The following is a 23,149-nucleotide window of genomic DNA, read 5'->3' as shown; positions in this document are numbered from 1 at the left end:
CTTGGAGTCATAGAACTACAAGTGTCTGGGAACTTACTTCACAGATATGGAATCTGCTCCATACTTATATGAAAGAAGATTAGTTATTACTTTTAGTGTAGATTCAAGACTTGAACATAGAGTGCTCAATTTCTGTTAGAGAACATAAATTTCATTCTATAATTAAATTTATATAATAATGTTCATTAGAGGATTAATGGAACTAATTGATCAAGAAATAATTAGAGATGTTAACAGTAACGCCCTACTACCTTAGAGCGGTTACTGAGTAAATTTAAAATGTGCAATAACTCGCTAATCGAGGTTTTTAGGACAAAAGTGTAATTAAATCGTAATCAGAGTCATAAACTTGAGAATAAATCTTTCATTGAAAAAAATATATAAAACGTTTAACATTTGGGATCCCAAAAACATTGTTTAGAAATATGTACAACTCAAAATATAACCAGAGTCGACTAAACGACAAAATTCAAGTTTAGTACAATCATCTCCCAAAAACACCCCTGGCCATGGCAGCCAGGTAGACCAGACATGTACGCACCGCTCGTCACGCTCACCATACTTGAGGCTGATCAACTTTCCCCTTGCCTTTACCTGCACCATAGAGCACCCGTGAGCCGAAGCCCAACAACAAAACCCTCACAAGCAGATAATATATGCATATCAAACACTTAATATAAAATCAAGCCATGATCAGGCTATACACGTAAGGCCATGTCGTCCCAGGCGCTTTACCAGACCCTGGGTTCGCGGTCTATACCGTAAGGATATCCCAGGTATCCCTTGGGGTCTCGCCCTGGCAACTCGCACTGTGCGTGCTAAGCGCTGCTCGCGGCCCCTTGCCATTCTCAGCCTTCGCCGTTCCACCATTTATATACACACATAATATAACTAAACAGATATTTAAACACATATAAATGCAATCAAAGGGCTACGCCCTGCAACAAAGTTATATAGGGCCAAGCGTTGCAACTAAATCATATAGGACCGAGCCCTGCAACACAAGCTCTAAGGGAACAGTAGTTTTCTTACCTGTGTCCCGAGCTTTCCAAGCACCGATGTCCCGAGCACGGTTCCCTAGTCCGAGCCTCGCCGAAACCCTAGTCACAATACATGAACAATTTCCACCCATCAAGTTCTAATCCATTAAATAGCTTTGGGTCATAATTCTAATCTCCGGAACGTTGAATTCTATCAATCCGGGTGATAGAATCCATCCCGTGCCTTAGCTATTCAACTCCCGAACCTAAAACCTCTTAAAAACCCAAAAATGCACTAAGCGTCGCGACCCTAGGGACTCATGCCACGGCCCCCAGCTCAACCCGAGACCCTGCCTCAAAAAATCCCACACGCGCCGCAACCCTTCCTGAAAGGCGTCGCGACGCGCCTCCATTTCTAAGCGCCCTAAGTTCTAAGGGGTCGCGGCTCAGCAAGAACAGCGCTGCGGCCCGACCTCTCGAACCCAGAAAAATCTCCCATTTTCTCTTCTAAAACCAAGCCAATTATCCACAAAAGTTAACCTAACAATCCAAACATTCAACACAGAAGTTAATCTATCGATTCAGCAACAAAACACAACAGGTTTTCAAGCTTAAAACCTCATCAAACCCATGGATGGTTCCTTACCCACACACATGCAATATTCTAACATCTTAACAGAAAACCAGCTGCAATTCAACACAACTCAACATGTTAAAGAAACTTACCTTGGACATAAATGAATCCCCAAATCAATTCTCTAAGCTCCAAGCCTCTAGCTCCCAAAATCGCAACTGAATTTTCCTTAGTCTTTGAGTAATTCTCCAAGATTTCCCCCTAGCTTCCAAAGAATAGAAGACAAAAGAGAGATAGAGAAAAGGACAGGGTCGGTTTAGAGCCTTCTCTGGGTTTCCCATATTTGTTTTATTTAACTTAAGTCAATAAGGTTACCTCAAGGCTCGGGGTGCCAAAAACGTCCCCGAGGGCAAAATGGTAAATTTCCCCAATATTCCCTCCTAGACATTCTAACCTTAAATATATCTGAAAATATTTATTTCCATAACCCGATAACCCCATAAAATGACTGACACCCGAAATATCCCTCGACTCTCCCCAAGTCAGATTTTCGACCCCGTTGTGGCTTTCTAGCTAACCGCTCCCTAGAACTGTCTCCAATCGTGCAACACAGATAAATTGCACGTATATCACAATTATCACATTTATGCCCTCAGCGGGCTAAAATTACAATCATGCCCCTAATAACTAGACGGGGCCCACATGCATATTTAATTCACCTAGACATGCATCACTAATCACATATTCACAAAAATCCACATATTAAAGAATAATTCACATATTGCCCTCCAGGCATGCTAATCAAGGCCCTAAGCCTTATTAGCAAATTTGGGTCATTACAACTATCCCCTCCTTACAGAAATTTCGTCCTCGAAATTACCTGAATAACTCGGGATACCGTTCCCGCATCTCTGTTTCTAGTTCCCATGTCGCCTCCTCGACCTTGCTGTTCCTCCGCAGCACTTTCACCAAGGCGATGGTATTGTTCCGCAAGACTTTGTCCTTCCAGTCGAGAATCTGAACTGGTTTCTCCTCATATGACAAATCCTTATCCATCTCCAAATTCTCATAACTCAGAACATGCGTCGAATCAGACACATACTTCTGAAGCATGGACACGTGAAACACATCATGAACCCATGATAAGGCTGGAGGCATCGCCAATCTGTAAACTACCTCTCCAACCCGTTCCAAAATCTCAAAGGGGCCAACAAATCTAGGTCTCAGCTTGCCCTGAACACCAAACTATCTCACTCCCTTCTAAGGCGAAACCCTAAGGAACACATGGTCACCAACTTGAAACTCCACGCTCCTGCATTTCAGATCTGAATAACTCTTCTGGCGACTCTGGGAGGCGAGCATTCGAGCTCTAATCTTCTCAACCGCCTCATTGGTCCTCTGAACCATTTCAGGGCCTAAATACCTCCTCTAACCTGTCTCATCCCAATGGATAGGTGATCTGCACTTCCTCCCATAAAGCATCTCATACGGAGCCACTCCGATAGTTGCCTGATAACTATTGTTGTACGAGAATTCAATCAAAGGAAGATACTTACTCCAAGAACCCCCAAAGTCTAGCACACAGCCTCGTAGCATGTCCTCCAATATCTGAATCGTCCTCTCAGTGTAACCATCTTTCTGAGGATGATAAGCGGTGTTAAACCGTAACTACGTGCCCATAGCCTTCTGCAGGATTTCCCAGAACTTGGAAGTGAAGGTGGGGTCCCTGTCGGATACTATCGACCTCGGAGCACCATGCAGTCGAACAATCTCCTTCACATATAGCTCAGCATCTGCTCCACAGTATAAGTCGTCCTGACTGGTAAAAAGTAGGCGGACTTGGTGTACCTATCCACAATCACCCACACCGAATCATGTTGTCCCATGGTCTACGGCAACCCAACCACAAAGTCCATAGCGACATCTTCCCACTTCCACTCCGGAATACCTAGAGGCTGCAGCAACCCTGCTGGCCTCTAATGTTCAGCCTTGACCTGCTAACAAGTTAAGCACTTGGCCACATAATCCACCACATCTCTCTTCATGCCTGACCACCAATACAAAGCTCTCAGATCCTGGTACTTCTTCGTCGTACCCGGATGTAAGGAATAGGGAGTGGTGTGCAGTTCATCTAAAATCTCTCACCAGATATCTGAATCCGTCGGAACACAGATTCGACCCTTATACTTCAGTATCCCCATCTTCGAGATAGAAAAGTCCTTAGCCGCTCCGACTAAGACGTTCTCCCTGTTACCCCTCAACTGGGAATCATTCCCCTGTGCTTCCTTGATCATTTCAAGGAGCGTAGACTGAAGAGTGATGTTGGCTAACTGACCAACCACCAACTCTATACCCGCTCTGGTCGTCTCTTCCGCTAGCTTATCAGATATTTGTCTCTAACTGAACAGCTATCCTGGGCCCTTTCGGCTCAATGCATCAGCAACAAAATTAGCCTTCCTAGGATAGTATAGGATATCACAATCGTAATCCTTGACCAACTCCAACCACCATCTCTGGCGCATATTTTGATCCTTCTGAGTAAAGAAGTACTTCAAACTTTTATGGTCGCTGTATATCTCGCACTTCTCACCATATAGGTAATGTCTCCAAATATTAAGAGCGAACACCACCGCTACCAATTCTAGATCATGCGTGGGATATCTCTGCTCATACTCCTTTAACTGCCTCAATGTGTAGGCTATCACCTTCCCAGCTTGCATCAACACACACCCTAAACCATATCTAGAAGCGTCACAATATACTACGAACTTCTCATTGTCCGTCGGCAGACTCAACACTGGCGCGGTGATCAGTCGCCGCTTCAACTCTTTGAAACTGTTCTCACATCTGTCTGTCGAAACATACTTCATTTTCTTCTTTGTCAACTTTTTCAACGGTGTAGCTATTCTGGAAAACCCCTCAACGAACTGCCGGTAATACCCTGCCAATCCCAGAAAACTCCTCACTTCAGAAACACTGCTCGGTCTAGGCCAGTCTCTCACTGCCTCAATCTTATTTGGGTCAACTAGAATCCCCTACTTACTGAAAATATGGCCCAGAAATGTAACTTGTGGTAACCAAAACTCACACTTGCTGAACTTAGCATATAACTTATGCTCTCTTAGTCGCTGCAATACCAAACGTAGGTGCTGCTCATGCTCTGTCTCCGACTGAGAGTACACCAGAATGTCGTCGATGAACATAATTACGAACTTATCTAAATAATCCTTGAAGACCCTGTTCATCATGTCCATAAAAGCTACTGGGGCATTGGTTAATCCAAAGGACATAACTAGGAATTCATAGTGTCCATACCTCATGTGAAAAGCGGTCTTCAGTATGTTCTCCTCTTTGATCCTTAACTGATGGTAACCCGACCGGGGATCTATCTTAGAAAACACTGTCTTTCCCTGCAGCTGGTCAAACAAATCATCAATCCTAGGCAGTGGATGCTTATTCTTAATGGTCAACTTGTTCAGCTCCCTGTAGTCAATACACATCCTAAGAGATCCATCCTTCTTCTTAACAAACAACATTGGAGCACCCCATGGCGAGAAACTTGGTCTAATGAACCCAAAATCCAGTAACTCCTGCAACTGAATCTTCAACTCCTTCAACTCTGCTGGAGTCATTCTGTAAGGTGTCCTAGATACTGGCTCTGCTCCTGGTACCAACTATATAGCAAAATCAATCTCCCGCTGCGGCGGCAGCCCTGACAGATCTGCTGGAAATAAATCTGTAAACTCGCATACCATTCTGGTCTCTCTCGGTCGAACCGACACAGCCTTAGAGGTATCCACAACACTCGCTAGGAATCTTATGCAACATTCCTACATCAGGTCTCTAGCCTTCAATGCTGAGATCATAGGTACCCATGGTCCACTAGCTGTACCCACAAATACAAAGGGCACCTCCCCTTCTGGTTCAAAAGTCACCATCCTGCGCTTGCAGTCAATTGTTGCCCCATACTTCGATAGCCAACCCATCCCTAGGATTACATCGAAGTCATCCATCACAAGTTCAATCAGATTAGCAAACGATTCCCTACCATCTACCTCTACTGGTAAAGCTCTAATCCACCTCCTAGAGACTACCAATTCCCCAGTCGACAACAAAGCGTGAAAACCCCTAGCATAAAGAACACTAGGTCTACACAGCTAGTCCATCACTATAGCAGACACAAACGAATGAGTAGCTCCCGAATCAAACAATTCAGTATAAGAAGAACTAGCACTAGAGATCTGACCTGTCACAACTGAGGGGCTAGCCTCCGCCTCCGTCTGAGTCAAAGTAAACACCCTAGCCAGAGCGAGACTGTCGCCCTGCTTCGGTTCCTCCTTCCTGGCTTGTGGGCAGTCTTTCTTCAGGTGATTGGCACTCCCACAGATAAAGCAGGCCCTAATCCTGCACTCACCCTGATGTCGTCGTCTGCACTGAGGATACACTGGAAAACTCCTCCAATTGTCACTTCCGCCATGACGGCCACTAAAACCACCTCGTGCCCTCCTATCTGAACTGGGAGGAACAAAGGAATCTGGGGCCTTCCTCTTCTGCTCACTGGAGCCACTACCCCGAATAGATCCAATAAAAGGAGACACTGTCCTCCTGGCATCGCGCCTGACAGCGCTCTCTCTCCAAATCTGATCCTCGACCCCCTCAGCTGTAAGGGCCTTGTCTACAACCTGAGCGTAGATAGTAGTTTCTAGATCCAAAGTGATCTTCACATCACGGGCGATCATAACATTCAATCTGCGTATGAATCTGTCTCTTCTTGCCGCATCTTTCGGCACTAAATCTGGCGCAAACTTCGCCAATCGGTCAAATTTCAGAGCATACTCTATCACAGTCATCCGGTTTTGAGTCAGGTTGATAAACTCATCAACCTTCACAGCTCGGACTGCAACACTATAATACTTCTCGTTGAAAATGTTCCTGAACTCCTCCCAGGTCATAACTGTGACATTCTTCCTCTGAACTACTACATCCCACCAGATGCGAGCATCCTCTCTGAACATGTAGCTTGCACAAGCTACCATCTCGTTCCCCTCATCCCTCATAAAATCAAGAATAGAGGAAATCATATTCATCCACTGCTATGCCCGCAGTGGGTCTGGTCCACCCTCAAAGGTGGAAGGACGCTGCTTTCTGAACCTCTCATACAAAGGTTCCCACTTATTCTCCACAACAGGTTGGACTAGCACTAGCTCCATAACCTGCTGAATTGGCAACTCTGTGACCTGTGGAGGGGCCTGTTGCCTCAACTGTCAAAGTTCTTCTCCTGTACACTGCAGTCTTGCTTCCATTTCGGCAAACATCTCTTGCCAATTCTGTGGGGCAGGTGGAGGGTCCTGACCATGGTTATCATCCCCGGCCCGAATGCCACAGATTCTAGATGATTGACAAGGCATCTCAATAGATATGCCTGCAATCAAAGATGTCGCTCATCAGGCATGACAACAATATCCAATACCACCACCCAATTACATCAGTCATCAATAAGCAACAATCCACATAACACACAAATAGCATATAACACAGCGGGCCATGCCCTGACATCATGCATACATTAAATCATTCATCATGCTCTCTATGGAAAAAGCAGGCAAACAGGGCATTTAAGCACATAATCAGACATACAATTCAATTATTACCAACCAACCCTGAGTCAAGCTTGCCACTGACAGCGAGCGTACATGTTCGGTCATTCTCCAGAAACCATAAACCTTGGCTCGCTCTGATACCAAGCTGTAACGCCCTACTACTTTAGAGTCGTTACTAAGTGAGTATAAAATGTGCAATAACTCGCGAACCGAGGTTTTTAGGACAAAAGTGTAATTAAATCGTAATCAGAGTCATAAACTTGAGGATAAATGTTTCATTGAAAAAAAATATAAAACGTTTAACATTTGGGATCCCAAATTTTTTTTTAGAAATATGTACAACTCAAAATATAACCAGAGTCGACTAAACGACAAAATTCAAGTTTAGTACAATCATCTCCCAAAAACACTCCTGGCCATGGCAGACTAGACAAGTACACGCCGCTCGTCATGCTCACCATACTCAAGGCTGACCGACTTTCCCCTTGCCTTCACCTGCACCATAGAGCACCCGTGAGTCGAAGCCCAATAATAAAACCCTCACAAGCAGATAATATATGCATATTAAACACTTAATATAAAATCAAGCAGTCATCAGGCTATACACGTACGCCCATGCTGTCCCAGGCGCTTTACCAGGCCCTGGGTTCGCGGTCTATACTGTAAGGATATCCCAGGTATCCCTTGGGGTCTCGCCCTGGCAACTTGCACTCTGCGTGCTAAGAGCTACTCCCGACCTCTTTCCATTCTCGGCCTTCGCCGTTCCCGACCATTGTCGTTCCACCATTTATATACACACATAATATAACTAAACACATATAAATGCAGTCAAAGGGCCACACCCTGCAACACAGTTATATAGGGCCGAGCCCTGCAACTAAATCATATAGGGTCGAGCCCTGCAACACAAGCTCTATGGGAACAGTAGTTTTCTTACCTATAACCTGAGCTTTTCCAAGCAGCGATGTCCCGAGCACGGTTCCCTAGTCCGAGCCTCGTCGAAACCCTAGTCACAACGCATTAACAATTTCCACCCATCAAGTTCTAATCCATTAAATAGCTTTGGGTCATAATTCTAATCTCCGGAACGTTGAATTCTATCAATGTAGGTGATAGAATCCATCCCGAGCCTTAGTTATTAAACTCCCGAACCTAAAACCTCTTAAAAACCCAAAAATACATGAAACGACGTGGCCCTAGGGACTCATGCTGCGGCCCCCAGCTCAACCCGAGGCCCTACCTCAAAATAGCCCACACGCGCTGCGGCCCTTTCTGAAGGGCACCGCGGCGCGCTTCCATTTCCAGGCACCCCAAGTTCTAAGGGGTCACAGCTCAGCAAGAACAGCGTCGCGGCCCGACCCCTCGAACCCAGAAAAATCTCCCATTTTTTCTTCTAAAACCAAGCCAATTATCAACAAAAGTTAACCTAACAATCCAAACATTCAACACAGAAGTTATTCTATGGATTCAGCAACAAAACACAACAGGTATTCAAGCTTAAAACCTCATCAAACCCATGGATGATTCCTTACCCACACACATGCAATATTCTAACTTCTTAGCAGAAAACCAACTGCAATTCAACACAACTCAACATGTTAAAGAAACTTACCTTGGAAAGAAATGAATCCCCAAATCAATTCTCTAAGCTCTAAGCCTCTAGCTCCCAAAATCCCAGCTGAATTTTCCTTAGTCTTTGAGTAATTCTCCAAGGTTTTCCCCTAGCTTCCAAAAAAAAGAAGACAAAAGAGAGATAGAGAAGAGGACAGAGTCGGTTTAGAGCTTTCTCTGGGTTTCCCATATTTGTTTTATTTAACTTAAGTCTATAAGGTTACTGTAACGTCCTACGTTTTTGGGTACCTTTAAACGACTCGAGTCGGGATTTTTCCCCCGGGTTAAGAATATTATTTTAAATAATATTATATTTTTTTTGTAAGTATTCCATGAGTTATTGCTAGCCAAAATATGAATTTTGTGATTTTAAAAGTCAAGATAAGACTTTCGGTCCTGGACGACACAAAAACCCTGAACGGGTAAAAATCTCGGAAAATAAAATGAAAAATCATGGCAATTATATTTTGGGCATAAAATACATTCATAAAAGTTAATGTTTGGTCAAAAATAATAAACCTAAAAGAAAATGGAAATTTTAAGGTATTTTGTGGTAAATGCCTAATTTTGCCGAAATAGGGAATTTTATTCCATGAATGGACCTTAGGTTAAATTTTATTTTTTTGGTTAATTAAATTAAATATGAGAGACATTTAATTTAATTAATTAATAGTAAGTTTGGTGATTAAAACTTAATGAGAGTGAAAAATGTGTAGAAAGTCAAATTGGGTTTTTCTTCTTATGAAATAATTGTTCACCATTAAAATATATATATATAACATAGAAAAAAATGAATTGGTGGCCGGCCATGTGACTCTTTTTAATGGTGTGAACAAAAAAAAATAATTGAGTTTAAATCCCATTTAATTAAAGGTTAGGGATAAAAGCAAGTGGGTAAAACACTTGAGTGTTTTTAGGGTAAATTAGATAGTATATAACTCTTCCATCCCTCCCCAACCGACCACACCACCCTCTCTCATTCACTATCATTTTTTTTGAAGACCTCTCAAAGTGTTCTCTCAATATTCAACCTCAAGAACACCAAGGAAAACTTGGAGGCTAAGTCTTGGTATAGGAAGTATTTTCCCTAAGGTAAAGCTTCACTAATCTAGGCTTTTGTAAAGTTTTAAGCTTAGAGTTTCAAATAGCTAATTAACTATGTTGTTGGGGGAAGTTGGTTAGGGTTTTTGAAAGGTTTTGGAGGAGCCAAAGCTAATAGGAAGGTCCAAACCTTAAGCAAGAATACCAAAGAGGTAAAAAGTTTACTTTTGATGATTTTTGTTGTAGGGTTTTCAGTTTTAAGCCTTATTTTGTATATTTAATGCTTAAAGTTTCTTGTTGGTGATGTAATAAGGTTATGGTAGTTGTTTAATAATTTTTATGATGCATGTGTATTGATTTTTGAAAATGGGAACCAAAACCCCCAAGGGTTTTGTAGGATACCCTAAAACAAAACATGTTTTAAGCTGTGACTTCCAAGGGGTCAAGCAGCCACTGTATATTGTTTTTGTAAAATTAAATTGTACTGTGATGTTTTTGAGATTGAGTACATAAAATCGAGCTTTTGAAACACTAAAAAATGTTTAGAAATGAGTAAGTTATGCTATTTCAAAGTTTAGGTAAAAAACTGTTTTTTTTCGTATTCTTATTTTCGGAACCAAGTTTGGACAGCCACTGTATAGGGAAAATGAACCCAGTTTTTTCTAAAATTTTGTGGACAAATTTCTGGCATAACCTATTATTCCACTGTAAAATTTGGTAAGAAAATATTGAACGGTTTGAAAGTTATTAACTGTCAAAGTTTGGAAAAAATAAGGACTTGAAAATAAGGTCATATTTACCTCATTGTTGGAAAATGATTTCACCAATCAAAAATGCTCATTTTGACCTAAGATTTTACAAAGACCTAAATGGCATAACAAAAATGGAATTGGGAAATTTTGGTAACAATTGGGTAAGTAAATTTCAAGTTATGAACTAACGAAGTATGTAGTTAAAAATGTGAAAAATAGGTTTTTCACACTTAGTGTAAAAATGAGATTTGGAACATAAGGTAAAAAGTAAAATTTTGTTTATTTCAAGATATAAATTGGTAAGTCTTGAAATCATATTTTCACTAAAATTACCCCTTTGAGTTTAAATGAATTATTTTTATTAAAGAGTTTTTATTCTTTCTAAAAATAAGATATTTAATTTATTAATAGTTAATAAATTAAAAGAGGGTTTAAAACCCTATATTTTGAGAAAATAATTAAATGAATTATTTTTCTATTAAGTAAAATTGATTAATTGCTTTTGGAAAATTAATTAGTCAAGATGAGAAATTTATAACGGTTTTCCTAATTAAGACATATTAGGCAATTTTCTTAAAACGGTTTTTAGATATTAAAACCTTAAGAAAAATAAAAGGAAAATTTAAAGAGTTTATTTTCTTTAAAAATAATTAAGGAATTTATTTGTATTTTCTGGATATAATACCGGCTAAAATCTTACATATTTTAACCGACTAGTCGAAAGTGCGGGTTAATAGCGATACCTTGAAAGAATAAGATTTTTAGCGGATTGTGGGAAATACCATTGTGATACCCGAGCCTAGGTATCGAGACCTTAGGATAGGTCTCCCCGAGACTTAGGGTTTAGTCTCGAATATTTTGTATGACTTTCCTTAATAGGTTTAAAACCAAATAAGGATTATAAATCCTTACAAATGACTTTTATTAAAATGACCAAACTGCCCAAAATAATAATAATGAATTATTAGTGCCATAATTAATCCGAGTATACTGTATGGATAACTACAGTATTGGCTAAGCGTAACTGGACTGAACGTTGGAGGGTGAAAACCTGCTGAGCACTAAGGACTCCAAGTAAGTCAACTTATATTGTATGGCTGCAACATGAAATGATTATTGTCTTGTATGTTAGTATAGGGATACATGCATATATATAGGCTGTCATAGAAAGTTGCTTAGAGACGTTAGTCTAGTGAGTGCTGATTTAGAAAATATGAACGGTAGAAGTCCGTCATATCCTAGACGGTTGATCCCCGTCACACTGTTTGATTTTATTTATGTCCGGTTCATTACCGCGACGAGTGGCCATGAGATGAGGATAAGCTGGTTAAACCTAGGGGCGCCAAGATAAATGGGACCTAGGGGCCCTCATGCTTACTTAATCATTGGACGGTTAGAATCCGAGCAAGTGCTCTGCTAAGTTATTCCCGGATAGCAGCCGTGAATATTGGCCATTCAGTGAGAGTGCCTAGAGATACTAGGGGTTGCCAAGATAGAGTGAGGCTGAACACCCTAGGGGCAACTGCTCACCAGCACCACTGATTAACATAGAAGTCTCCGTAAAACCGTGTAAATTGGATTACACTCTTGGATAAGTAGCGATGCCCTAGGTAACACGATAGTTACCCTTGATGAGAATATTTATTGGCTAGATCTTAGTGTGGAGACTCGGTTCTCTTTTACAGATTAGCAATTATGTTGGAGGGCGCGTTACGCATGAATTGTTGGAAATTGTCGAGCGTTGGTTTCGAATTATGTTGTGATATAATATATCTGCTTGCTCTGGGATTTTCTGAGTGCAGGGATATAATTGTTGGTAAGATATAGTTGTGATATAATATATCTGCTTGTTCTGGGATTTTCTGAGTGCAGGATTTTTTATCTAGTTATGAATTAATTTATCCTTGGTTATCAGGCATGACCATAAGTTTGCCAGGACGCTTTAGCGTTCTTGAAATTGATAGTGTAGGGTCCGGAACCCTAATCCTCTACATGCTTTGTTTGAAAGTTGATCTTACTAAGCGTTTTCGCTTACCTAGTTGTTTCATGTTGTAGGTAAGAACAAGGGCAAGGCAGAGCAGTGAGCGCTGGAGTCTTCCTTGCAAATGTACATGTGGACCGACCTTTTGGGAAGCCGTTTTAATTTTGGAAATGTTGTGTAATTTTCCTAAACTAGGCTCACTCTACTCTTTATAAAATATGTTTGTAACTAAATGTTAAGTATGGCCATACGACTTTTTAAAAAGTTTTTTTTCTATGGGTTTTTGAGACATTTTGTTAAATGAAAACATTTATATTTCCGCATTATCGAGTCTTGAAAATCCGAGTCGTTACAGTTACCTCAAGGCTCGGGGTGCCAAAAACGTCCCCGAGGGAAAAATGGCAAATTTCCCCAATATTCCCTCCTAGACATCCTAACCTCAAATATATCTCAAAATATTTATTTCCATAACCTGATAACCCCATAAAATGACTGACACCCAAAATACCCATCGACTCGCCACGAGTCGAATTTTCAACCCCGTTGTGACTTTCTAGCTAACCATTCCTTAGAACTTTCACTCAGATCGTGCAACACAGATATATCGTATACATATCGCAATTATCACATTTATGCCCTCATCGGGCTAAAATTACAATCATGCCCCTAATATCTAGACGGGGCTCACATGCATATTTAATTCACCTAGACATGCATCACTGATCACATATTCACACAAATCCACATATTAAACGATAATTCACATATTGCCCTCCAGGCATGCTAATCAAGGCACTAAGCCTTATTAGCAAATTTGGGTCGTTACATTAACAGACATTAAGACCTAGCTTTAATTATGAACAACTGGCAGAGGGTCATAACTCACGCAATAACTAAATCAATAGATGACTTTATAGTTATAGCTTCTAATAATACAAGACTACAGTTTTGAGAGTTCAAGTATAAATTTCTTGTGGAATAATTCATAGTTAATAAATTAATTAATGAAACTAAGAGTTGGAGAAATTAATTAAATTATTGGAGCTTAGAACTATCAGTCCATACTATCCCCGTACTAGCTCGATAACGCAAATGTAGGATTTTGGTATTAAAATGAAATACTTAAAAATAATAAAGTATTACTTTTTAATTTCACAAATTAATATTATTTGTGAAATAATATTTAAAATATTATTTGTGAAATAATATTTTAAATATTATTTGTTAAATAATATTTAATTGCAAATAAAATTATTTTTTATTGAAAATTAATTTAATCATATTTAATTTTGTGGTATAATTGTATACTACACAAAATAATATGATAAAAGCACAAAAAATAGCATTTTATAGAGATAACATACCACAGGGCTCAAAGCCCTGTAGTTGGCGCCAACCACCGTGCAAATGGATTGTGGCCCACCCAGAGGCCCAATGTGATTAGGGCTAGGTCATATTTTGATTGTTATATTAATGTAACATAACATCATGAGAAATATACATTAGATTTTTTTCACATTATTTTGCCAAGAGAGAAAAATAGAGAACTTTGTTCTCTTTGTATTGTGAGAAGAACACTTTCTTATGTGTTGAGATTCAAAAGTGTGTTTTTGTATATCCTACCAAATAGCATAGACATCCACATGTCTCCTTCTCTTTGTGCGAGTCATAGTATGGAAGATGGTGGGTTAAGAGGCTAAGATATTATTTGATCTACACCTGTTCTACATCTAAAAAAGGTATTTCTAAATTTCTATTTTATTCAGATTCATGCGCATGAGAAATATCTCATTTTAGTTATGGTTTCTAGAGTGATTCGTTCTTATGCTTTAATAATTGTTATTATTGCATTGAAATATTATCTCATGCTTCCGATGCACTGTCAATCACATAATCAAAAACCAACAATTGATACTAGAGTTATGGTTGAGATCATGTGTCATGAATTTAATCTGTGTTTATTTTGAATATATGAACACATAAAGCACATGTTATATGAGTGGACCTAAGAGTTGTTCTTAGTTCTTATATATTCTGAATATGCTGATTGGATGTGATGAATGAAATTGATCCTTAATTATATGATTCTCTTTGTTCTTTGTTTTGTTCTTATTTTGAATTAGATTCAATATACACTTATATTGCTTTTGTTGGGTATAAGTTTTTTGTAATTTTTAAATTTTATTGTTTTTAGAATTTTAATTAAATTTTTTAATGAGATGTTATTCAATGAGATTGAATATTAGAAAATCATCAAAACTGTTTTGGATTGATTCAAAAAGGTCATGGCAGTCGTGTATTACATTTGATCAAATGTTACCTTGCGGCGTGGCGTGTATGGGAACATGTAGTGTACATGTGCTAAGTGCAAATGGTGAATATATTGATCATAAAGTCATAGCCGTGAGTCTTGTCTTTCGGTGCATATTGATCAATTGTTGATCAAATTGATTTATGCAATTGAAAGTGTCTTGTCGTAATGCACATGGTAAATGACAGATGGGTCATTCACACTGATGAATTGTTTTTGAATTGATTAATATCAATTGATCAAAAGTTTCAAAATTTGAATGTTCTGAAAGTACACCTGTTGCCGTGAACAACAGTTAAGGAATTTTGTTTTATTTATATTATTTAATTAATATGATTAGTTACTTAATTTAAATAAACATATATATTTTAATATTTGATATTAAGATATTGGCAAGAATAATTGAATTGTTAGTTGAATGACCAGAACTTTTTATTTAAGAAACAAGAAGAAAATATTTTCTTTCTTTGGGAAGTTGGTGATGTTGTCAAATTCAAATTTAAATTGATTAATTATTTTATTAATTAATTAATTTTAATTTTTGAAAATTTAACTATATTAATTAAATTGTTTAATTAATTGTTTTATTGCCAATTAAACTATTGATTGATGATTTTGGGAAACAAGACATTTATGTCTTATTTCAAAATTAAGAAAGTTAATGGTTCACTTTTCTTAATTTTATTATTGGGAACATTTTACTATTAAATTAGTCAAATACATTGTTTATGAAACAAGATTATTAGTTTTCATTTCTTAATGAAAAATATTGGATTTATTGAAATCAAATATTGGTTTAAGATATCACTAATAAGATTAATACTTTATTTTCATGTAGAGAAATGGAAATTTTTTAACACCTTAATTGGAGTCAAAATTTAGTTTATAGAAACTAATTAATTATTAATTAAATATAATTTGAGTAATTATAATCCCAATAATTGTAATTATAATAGTAGTTTAAGAAACTATTTAATATAAATAAAAATAATTATGAATTATTTTTCCCCAAAATTAAAAATAGTTTTGGAAACTATTAGTTATTAATTAATAATTTATGAAATTATTATTTAATAAATGGTAACCACTTTCCATTAGTTATTAATTAATAACTTATGAAATTATTATTTTAATAACAAAAATTTACAAACATTTGATAAAATCCTAATTTTGGAAATTAGGTCATCTCATTTAGAACCTGGAGTTAGGGTTTGAGTGTGCAATTCCCAAGGCCCACAACAAAGGACGAAGTCCATGGGGATTACAAGAAGCTTTGAAGCTCAATGAATGCCTTGGTGTATTTTTGTAATTTCGTTTAACAAAGAGAACTCAGTCAATACCCTAATGTTTAATTATATTGTATGATTGGTAACATGTTGATATGATTGCTTCACATGTCATATAGAATAGGAACTGTCCACTTATTGCATCATTAAAATAACATGCTATGTATGAATGTTAATGTTATAATTAACATGTCTCCTAGGATTGAAAAGTAGTACAGTTCTTTATTCTACCATAAATGGACACAAATAATGTGAACTAGATTTAAGTAGTTAAATTGGGTAATGTCATGTTAATAGCATGTCTAGATTACCTTAATATGTTTTAGGGTTATTAATGAGTTTAATACATTGGAAAAATATAGTTTAGAATTAATTAGTAATTGTTAGTAATTATTCTAAATTTGGTAATCTTATAATTTTAAGAGTTAAAATTTGGATTTACATATGTGATTTAGATTTAATAGTTAAACTTTGGTAATAATCACTTAGTAATTAAAATATGAGATATTTTAATAGAAAACCTTTTATTTCTAAAATAGTGAGTGGAAGAAGGTTATAAGGCACTATAACCTACGGTCTCTACTATTGGTTGAAAAACGTTGGTTCTGGTTAGGGCCTCGAGACGACTTTGCTTTCGTCCTTCCTATCGGAAGGTGTTTTGGCTAGGATTTTAACAGGTTGACCTCTTTATGATAGGATTTTAAGATGTATTCCATGTTTGGCCTATCCTATCTACGACACTCATCGGTTGAGTCAAGAAATCTGAAATAGTAGGTTACACTCATGAAAAATATATCTACCCTTGCTGGATAAATTTTTTATTATAAAGATATAAGATATTTTGATATAATAACAATTGAGAGCGTCTCGTTTTAACTAGGAAGTATTTGACCTATCCTATCGACGACACTTGTGTTGGTTATCTCATTGTTGTACTTATATGAATAGGTTTATATAAGCATGCATCATGTTTAATTTTTATTTCATTGTACGAATACTATGATTTATGGTGTATGAGTGTATGGTTGTATTTATTATTTTTCTTTTCTTTAATTACAATAATAGAATGACTGAAGGAAACTCTAATATGTCCATTTTTGTTAATGACAAATTAACTGGTAATATTAAAAAGTGGAAAAGTAATAAGAATCTATTGCCATTGACTTAGCACACAACTTAGAAGCCTAGCATTAACAGGCAAGGGCAAAGAAGTTGCCCACTCTAGCTACAATGGGAATTGTTCACACTATCATACAGTTGGGTATTGTAAAAGGAACCTTTGAGGAGTTAAAGAACAAAAAGGAAAGTAAATCTGATTTGCTGGACACTGAGACTTGTTTAGTGGAAAATAATTGTTATACCTGGATAATTGATTCAGGAGCCACTAATCATGTTTGTTATGATTTGCAAATGCTTAGCTCTTGGAGAGACCTCCAAGAAGGGGAGTTCACACTAAGAGTAGGGATAGGGCCTTTTGTTTCACCAAGAGCGGTTGGAGAAGCGAAAATTTATTTTACTGAAAATAAATTTTTATCTCTAAAAGCCATCTATTTTTTTCTTGATTTTAAAAGGAATTTAATTTTTGTTTCAAAATGTTTAGAACAATGATATTCTATTTATTTTAATAATAAATGTTATTATTTCAAGAAATGATTCACATGTTTGTAACGGAAATCTAGAGGAAGGTCTTTATGTGATAAGATCTGAAATGTCTTCACTACTCAATACTGAAATGTTCAAATCTGAACAAACAAAAACCAAAACAACAAAAAGAACCTCAAGACGATATGTATCTTTGGCACTTAAGACTGGGTCATATTAACTTAGATAGGATTCAAAGACTAATTAATGACGAGCCTCTAAGTGAGTTAAAGGTCAGAACTCTATCGGTTTGCAAATCTTGTTTAGAAGGAAAAATGACCAAAAGACCTTTCTCCTCTAAAGGTGTTAGAGCCAAAGAACCTCTCAAGTTAATTCACATAGACGTTTGCGGTTTAATGAATGTACAAGCTTGAGGTGGTTATGAGTATTATGTCACCTTCATTGAAGACTACTCAAGATACGGTCACGTATACCTGATGCAAGAGAAAATCAGAAACTTTTGAAAAGTTCAAAGAGTTATGAGCCGAAGCTGAAAACCAGTTAGGCGAAACCCTTAAAATGCTACGATCAGATTGAGGTGGGGAATACCTTGACAAGGAATTCAAAGATTTCTTGATAGAGCATGGAATTGTTTCACATCTCACTACACCAGGTAGTCCACAACAAAACAGTGTTGCAGAAAGGAGGAATAAGACTTTGCTGGACATGATAAGATCAATGTTCAGTTACTCATCATTGCCCCTATCATTTTGGGGATATGCTTTACAAACAGTTGCATACATCTTAAGCCTAGTTCCATCTAAGTCTGTAGCTAAGACACCCTTAGAATTATGGACAGATCGCAAACCTAGTCCGAGGCATGTGCGTATATGGGGATGTACAACACATGTGCTAAAAGCTAAGACCAGGAAGTTGGAACCTAGATTTGAAGTATGTTTATTTGTTGGATACCCAAAAGGCACTAGAGGAGGTTACTTCTATAGTCCGACAGAAAAGAAAATATTTGTATCAACAAATGCTACTTTTCTAGAATAAGACTATATGAGGGACTTCAAACCTCGTAGTAAGGTTGTACTTGAGGAGATACTTGGTGATAAAATCATACCACAACCGACTTCAGAAGTTGGAATAGAACAAAACACAATACCAAACCAGGATACTACAGTAGTCCATTGTATTGGGAGAGTTGTTAGACAACCTGTTCGTTACACTGGATTTGGAGAAGCACAAGTTGCAATATCCGATGACAATGTTGACGACCCATTGAATTTCCGTCAAGAGATGAATGATCCTGATAAGGAACAATGGCTCGAAGCTATGAAGCTTGAGATGGAGTCGATGTACTCCAACTCAGTCTAGGAACATGTAGATCCACCTCAAGTTATAAAACCCATTGGGTGCAAGTGGATATACAAGAGAAAGAGAGGAGTTGATGGGAAAGTAGAGACTTTCAAAGCGAGGCTAGTAGCTAAAGGCTACACACAGAAAGAAGGTGTGGATTATGAAGAAACATTTTGATCAACTACTAGGATCTACGGTATTCTCGAAGACAGATTTGCGGTCGGGGTATCATCAGCTAAAAGTACGAGAAGAAAATATTCCAAAGATAGCTTTTCGAACCAGATATGGACACTACGAATTTCTGGTAATGTCTTTTGGATTAACGAACGCTCCTGTCGCGTTCATGGATCTTATAAACATAATATTTAAGGACTACTTGGATAAGTTTGTTGTGGTGTTTATAGATGACATATTGATCTACTCAAGGACGAAAGTAGAGCATGAAGAGCACATGCGACTGACGTTGGGACGACTCAAAAGTCATCAATTATATGCTAAGTTTAAGAAATGAGAATTCTAGCTAGAGAATGGGGCATTTCTAGGACACATTATGTATAAAAATGGCATAGAAGTAGACCCAGCCAAGATCGAAGCAGTAAAGGACTGGCCCAAACCCAAGAGTGCCACGGAGTTGAGAAGTTTTCTGGGATTGGCAAGGTACTATAGACGATTTGTTGAAGGGTTCTCCAGAATAGCTACACCCTTAACAGATTTGACGTGGAAGCAACATAAATTTGTATGGACGGAGAAGTGCAAAGAAAGCTTCCAAACAGTAAAGGAAAAGCTTATATCATCCCCAGTTTCATGCGTCCCAAACAATAAGGGCAAGCTTGTAGTATACTGTGACGCGTCGAAGCAAGGACTTGGATGCGTTTTGATTTAAGACGAAAAAGTGGTCGCATATGCCTCGAGAGAGCTAAAGGAGTACGAGCAGCGGTACTCGCCCCATGATTTAGAATTAGCAGCGGTGGTTTTTGCTCTAAAGATTTGGAGGTACTATCTGTACGAAGAAAAGTGTGAAATTTATACGGACCACAAAAGCCTAAAGTACTTCTTTACGCAGAAGGAGCTCAATATGAGGCAACGGAGGTGGCTAAAGTTAGTAAAGGACTATGATTGTGAGATCTTGTATCATCCGGGGAAGGCTAATGTCGTGGCATACGCACTTAGTAGGGGGAGTTACAGAAGCTTATCAACACTTAATGGGATAGCTCAACACTTACAAGATGATATTAAGAGGTCCGGAATTGAGCTAATGACAGGACAACAAGCTGACCTTACCATCAAGTCAACACTAATGAAGGAAATAAAGGAGAAACAATAAGAGGATGAGTTTCTTCTTAAGATGAAGGCAGCAATACAAAGCTCAGAAAATGCTGATTTCTCCTTGACAAAATGTAGCATCCAAAATTTACTAATAATAAGGCTTAGGGCCTTGATTAGCGTGCCTGAAGGGCAATAATTGAATTATTATATTAATATGTGAATTTGATAAGTATGTGATTATAAATGCATGTTTAGGTGAATTAAATATGCATGTGGGCCCCATTTGGTTATTAGGGGCATGTTTGTAATTTTATCCCATTGAGGGCATAAATGCAATATTTGTGTATATTGTGATCATTACCATATGTCAATGGTGATATATTTGTGATGCACGGTCTGAGACAGTCCTAGGGAGCGGTTTAGCTAGGAAGTCATAACAGGACCCGATACCTGACTCGGGGCGAGTCAAGGGGTATTTTGAGTGATAGAGGTTTAATTGAGTTATCGGGGTACGAAAATAAATATTTGGAGATATATTTGAAGTTAAACCTTTTAGGAGGGAATGTTGGGAAAATTTACCATTTTGCCCATAGCAACGTTTTCGGTACCCCGAGCCTTAGGACTAACTTAGTCACTTAAGTTAGGTAAGACAAAACATAGAAACACTTAGAATTTTCTCAAAATTGACCCTATCTCCCTTCTCTCTCACCCTTGTCTTCTCTAGACTTCTCCAAGGGAAAAGATTTGAAGTTAAGTTGAATTGTTGGGCTGGAAGTCACAAATTAGAGCTCTAGAATTGGAGATTAGCTCAAATTTAGCTTGTGGTTTCAGACAGAGGTGAAGGTAAGCTTTGACTTGTGATTTTATCCATAAAAATTCTATAGTTCTTGGCTGAGTTTTAACTTTCTTGGGTCTTTGAAGTTAAAGATTGAATTTGGGATTTGATGAGGTTTTAAGCTAGCTTCTTGGTAGGTTTTGTTGCTGGGACCATTCTAGAACTACTGTGATAATTAAATTGTGTTGTTGGATTGATTTTGGAGTTAAATTGGCTGGGTTTTGGTGGTTAAAATGGGAGATTTTCTGGGCTCGAAGGGGTTGGGCCACGACACTGTTCTTGGTGAGTCGCGGCCCTCTAGAACAGATGGGAGGCCCGGATGAAGGGCAAGCCGCGACACCCTTTTGGGTTGGGTCGCGGCGCGTGTCTGCTAATTGGGGAGGCTGAGCCTCTGGTTGAGGCAGGCCGTAGTACAACACCATGAGGCCGCGACTCTTAGGAGGATTTTGGACCCCGAGAAGGTTTTTGGCTCGAGAATCCAAAAGTTAAGGCACGGGATGGATTTTATCACCCAGATTGGTGGAATCTAAGGTCCTGGACACGACCCTATGTGATTATATTGTAGGGCGTAGCCCTATTGTTTATGTTTGTATTGGTTTAAGTATTTGTTGATTACATGCAATGTAGACATATTTGTGAATGAACGGCGAAGGCTGGGAACGGCGAAGGCCGAGAATGGCAGGTAGCCGAGTACGGCAAGGGGTTGGGAACAACATTAAGCACGTGGAGTGCAAGGCCGAGTACGGCAAGGGACGGGAGCGGCATTGAGGATGCAGAGTGCAAGCCACTAGGGTGAGACCCTTCTCAGATGCTTCAGTCATCCTCACGGTGTAGACCACAAACCCAGGGCCTGGTAAAGCACCTGGGACGGCATGGCCGCTATGTGTTTAACTTGTTGGATGCCTTGTTATATGCTGATTTATAGTTATTTATATCTTGATTGTTTAGGTTGAGTTTTCTTGCTGGGCTTCGGCTGACGGGTGCTCTATGGTGTAGGTAAAGGAAAGGGAATGGTCGACCAACAATGAGTACGGAGAGCATGAAACGGCATATACATGTTCGGCCTGCCTGGCTACCACGGCCAGGGGTATTTTTGGGAGATGTTATGTATTAATCTAAATTTTGTCGTTTAGTCGACTTTAATCATATTTTTGAGTTGTAAATATTTCTAAACCGTATTTTGGAATCCCAAATGTATAACGCTTTATAATTCCAACGAATGACTACATTTTCGAATTATATGACTTTTATTACAGTTTAGCAACACTTTTAACCTCAAACCTCAATTAGCGAGTTAATTGCATGTTTTAAACTCACATAGTAATGACTCCAAGGAAGTAGGGCGTTACAACTTGGTATCAAAGCGAGTCAAGTTTTATGGTTCCTGGAGAATGACCGAACATGTACACTCGCTGCCAGTGACAAGCTCGACTCAGGGTTGGTTGGTAATGATTGAATTATATGCTTGATTATGTGCTTAAGTGCCCTGTTTGCTTGATTATTTTATATAGAACATAATGAATGTGTTAACATATGCATAATGTTAGGGCATGGCCCCTTGAGTGTTGTATACTATTTTTATATGTGGACTGCTGTTTATGGTTGGTTGACGTGAATTGGGAGGTGGTTTTGGATGTTGTTCTCATGCCTGATGAGCAGCGTCGTTGATTGTAGACATATTGTTGAGATGCCTCGACGATCAACCAAACTTCGCGGCAATAGGGCCAAGGATGACACCGAGGGTCAAGACCCTCCACCTGCCCCACATAATTGGCAACAGTTGTTTGCCGAAATGGAAGCCAGACTGTAAAGAATAAAAGAAGAGCTTCGACAGCTAAGGCAATAGGCCCCTCCTCAGGGCATTGGGTTGCATGTTCAGCAAGCTATGGCACCATTGCCAGTTTAGCCTGTTATGGAGAATAGGTGGGAACCTTTGTATGAGAGGTTCAGGAAGCAGTATCCTCCCACC

This window comes from Humulus lupulus, chromosome 3 (assembly GCF_963169125.1).
Source record: "Humulus lupulus chromosome 3, drHumLupu1.1, whole genome shotgun sequence".
Lineage (NCBI taxonomy): Eukaryota > Viridiplantae > Streptophyta > Magnoliopsida > Rosales > Cannabaceae > Humulus > Humulus lupulus.
This window is presented reverse-complemented; position numbering follows the sequence as displayed.